This window comes from Trichosurus vulpecula, chromosome 4 (genome assembly GCF_011100635.1).
Source record: "Trichosurus vulpecula isolate mTriVul1 chromosome 4, mTriVul1.pri, whole genome shotgun sequence".
NCBI classification, from domain to species: Eukaryota; Metazoa; Chordata; class Mammalia; order Diprotodontia; family Phalangeridae; genus Trichosurus; species Trichosurus vulpecula.
In genome coordinates, this window is record NC_050576.1 from 298,837,399 (window position 1) to 298,841,711 (window position 4,313).

At 36.4% G+C, this 4,313-nt stretch overlaps 1 pseudogene; it reads left to right on the forward strand.

Moving 5' to 3' along the window:
• The first annotated feature begins 584 nt into the window (after positions 1–584).
• LOC118848855 lies at positions 585–1,327 on the forward strand (annotated as a pseudogene).
• Positions 1,328–4,313: the final 2,986 nt, after the last annotated feature.

Below are 4,313 nucleotides of genomic sequence, written 5' to 3' on the forward strand. Positions count from 1 at the left end.
CATACCTACCTCTCCTTTATGTCTCCACAAAGCCACTGTTAATGGCTTCTAGGGCAAAAGTCTCTAGAAGAAAGGAAGAAGGGGAAAAAACAAGCAGCCAAGAAGAGACAAAAGTTGTCTAATAACCTTTTTTAACAGGCCAGCAGAGAGGAGGGGCTTCTCTCACAAGAATCTATTCTAACTATGAGACTACCAATTTATATTGGGGGCAGGCCCAGTCATTGATATACATTCTCCAAACAAAAGCTTATGAGCACATCTAAAATTCCAGACCATTTTCAAACTGACAAAGTTGATTGAATCCTTCCCCTGATGAACCCTTTACAGAGCTAACAACCCTATTATCCTTGTTTTATCTAGTCGAACTCCCTTCTTTCTATAAATATCCCACAATGTTCAACAGGAAATCATGGAATGAATTTCCTATACAACACTTTGTAAATAGGAGTTCCATCTTAATAGGCTATCAGTCTTCAAAACTACAAATGGTCCTGAACTCTAAGATGAAAAACAGTTTAGAATACTGAAGAAATAATCAACAATAACAAAACAAAAAAAAGCAGCCAATTGGCACTGTCTCTCTGATGGCAGCCGCTGCCTAGGCCATAGCAAAGCACCAGCAAATCCTGCTCCTCGACCTGCCCACAGACCTCAGATTTAAAGGCTCCTTCACAGATGCAGTCATTACAAATCTTCAATTTCAAAATCCATCAGACAGAAAGGTATGTTTCAAAGTGAAGACAATCGCACCTAGTCAGTGCTGTATGAGACCAAACAGTGGAATTCTTGATCCAGGGTCAACTATAACTGTTTCAGTAATGCTTCAGCCTTTTGACTATGACCAAATGAGAAGAGTAAACACAAGTTTATGATACAGATGATTTTTGCTCCATCAAACACTTCAGATATGTAGACTATGTGGAAAGAAGCAAAACCTGATGAACTGATGGATTCCAAATTGAGATGTGTATTGAGATGCCCAATGAAAATGATAAATTGATCGATATGGAGCCTAGCAAAACTCTTGCACTGAATGCATCTAAACAAGATGGACCCATGCCAAAACTGCAAATTGTTTCATTCAATGATACTGCAACAAGAAAACTAATGGAAGAGTATAAAAGACTTCAGAGAGAAATGATGAAATTATCAGAAGAAAATCAACGCCTGAGAGATGAAGGTTTAAGGCTCAGAAAGGTAGCACATGCGGATAAATCTGGATCAAGCTCAGCCATGTCTTTCAGAGAGAACATCACTGGTTCTCTTCACTGTTGGTCTAACTGCAGCCATTTTCATTGGATTCCTTCTATGGAAATTCATTTTGTAGAGTGAAGCATGCAGAGTGCTATTTCCTTTTTTTTTCTTGACCAGAAAAAGATTTGTTTACTTACCCTTTCATTGGTAGTATGGTCCACAGTGACCATTTGTGTGTATGTGTGTATGGTCATAATAGGCTTTGCCTTTAATGATCTCTCGAGTTTGGCTACTGGACAAATTGTATGTTATCAGACCATCAATAGCAGGTATCAGTTGCACATTCAGTCCTTTATGAAATTTATAAATAATTGTTCTTTCTTTGTAGTTTTAATAAGGAAAAAAGCAGCCAATCACCACATTCCTGGAATCCAAAAAGTAGTATTTGAGCAATCATTCTTTAATATTTCATACAATGGTCATTATAATATTATAGAATGTAATTTAAGCATATAGAATGAAAATATGACCAAGGTTTGACTAATCTAGCTAGTATAAGGCCACATTGAATATATGCAATGGTACCTTGTCTTAGAAACTAGGTTGGGTTGGTTCTAGCAAATTCTTCAATGAGAGACCACTTGGGAATTCCAGGTGCCATAGACTGTTTTATTAGGGGAAGAATGTAGGTTGACTAAATGCTGAACTAGGAATAAAGAATTGAGTTCTAGCCCCTTGACCTTAGGAAAATCGTTAAATTTTACCAAGATTTCACCAGGAAATGGAGGATTTTATAATGACAGAAGAGGTTGATACGGAAACCTGGGAGACTCATAAATCACACACACACACAGATACACACACACACACACACACACGCACACAACATACATACATATATACACATAGAAACACACACATATATGTGAAATTATATATAATACACATGAAAACAAGATGTTAAAAAGATAAGAGCAAGGATTAAGTAAGAATCACTACAAAAGAACAAGACTCTTATAGTAATAGTGTCAAAGAAAAAGATTAGTTTGGGGAATGCTAAAGCTTAAATACACTGAGGCTGGCAACAAATGCCATGGGTAGTGAAAGTAAGAGAAGGAGGAGGAGGAGGAGGAGGAGGAGGAGGAGAAGAAGAAGAAGAAGAAGAAGAAGAAGAAGAAGAGAGAAGAAGAAGGAGAAGAAGGAAGAGGAGGAGGAGGAGAAGGAGGAGGAAGACAAAGAGGAGGAGAAAAAAGAAAAAGAAGACAATTTTTTAAAAGTATTTGGGCAGAAAGAAGATCAAAGAAGGAGTAGTGTCTCTGCTCAGAGAGGATAGTATAGTGAATCATGACAGACATTAAAGAGGTTTGACTTTTCTGATGATCTTGAGCCATTCTGATAGAATGTAAGCACCTTGAAGGCAGGAAATGTTACTTTTTTTCTTTATATGCCTAGCACCTAATACAAAGCCCATTATAGAGTAGATTGATAAAACAATTATTACAACTTCTCAAATTTTTTCCTATTTTTCCCAATAAATATTTTTCTTAATAAAAAAAATGTTATGTTGTGTCTAGCTCAGCACCTTATACATTGTAGGTGCTTAACAAATAATTTTTGGGTTGGATTGTCCTGAATTGGATAGAAATAAAGAATGGTATTAAGACTCAAAAAGACGGTGGGGAAAAACCCTCATGATTTGAAATATTAGGAATTCTATTTTACTATAAGATAAAGCAGAGATCTTAATTCAAGTTTTACCTCCTCACATGTGGAATAGGAAGAGAGAAAGTCTGCCAATATGTATATATACAAGGAGCTATTGGGGTGAATAAAAGAGAACCATGAGTAAAAGGGGAGAAACCTCCTTTGTTGTTGTTGTTCACTTGTTTCAGTAGTGTCCAACTCTTTATGACATAATTGAGATTTTCTTGGCAAAAATATTGGAATGGTTTTCCATTCCTTCTCCAATTCATTTTACAGATGAAGAAATTGAGGCAAACAGGGTTAAGTGACTTCCCTAGGGTCACACAGCTACTAAGAGTCTGAATCCAGATTTGAACTCCTGATGAGTCAGCCTGACTCCAGACCCAATGCTCTATGCACTATGGCGCCACCTAGCGGTGCTATGGTATCTCTTTTACCCAATAATAAATTCAAGGTACTAACAGATGGGGCAAGGCAGAGTAGCAATCTGATTTACTTTTTGACAGCTCATTAAGATGATTTTAGTTCTTGAGGATTCAAAAGAGAGAATTTCTCTTCCTTTCAAAGAACTTAGAGCTAGTATTTAAAGATCATCTTAGTACAGGGGTTCTCTTCCTGGGGTCTGTGAATTTATTTAAAAAAAAAACATTTTGATACCAATATTCCAATATATTGGTTTCCTTTGTCAATCTGTGTGTTTTATTTTATGAATTTTCAAACATTATTCTCAGAAGGGGTCCATTAGCTTCACCAGACTGACAAAAGGAGTCAAGAACACACAAAAAGGTTAAGAACCCTAATCTATTCCAAAGCCCTTCTTTTACATATGAGAAATCTATGGGGCAAAATGAATTGTGCTATAGTAACATAGCAAGAGGGTCAGGATTCATACCCTGGTCCTCTGACTCCAGAATATGATGCTTTTTCCACTTCACCACATGGGTCACTAGACTTCCTAGAATTTTTATTAGAAATGTTTAATACTCCTGCAATCATTTCCAGGTAACACAGCTTCTGCCCACGGCAATGACATTAATGATTAATACATCCTACTTGCTTACATGCTATTTATCTTTGAGAGGTTCAAAGCTTGTTAAACTTATTAAGCAATAGAATTTGGAGAGAGTAGAGTATTTGCTTTATCTGCTTTTCCTATTTTATGCTTCAGAGTTTTCACTAAAAACCCAAACTGTCAAAAACTATTTATTTTGAGGACAAGAAGTCAAAGTTTTGGAGAAACCTTCCTAATATGTTTTGGCAAATACACATGGCTTAAAAAGAAAGAGCTTTCTCCTCTTAGAAAACAGGTGGAAAAAAGTCTTGGCAACAAACATTTCCATTAAATGTCCAGTATCCAAGCTATGTAGGGAATTGACAAAAATATGTAATACCTTATAAAAGCCAATTCTCCCCTC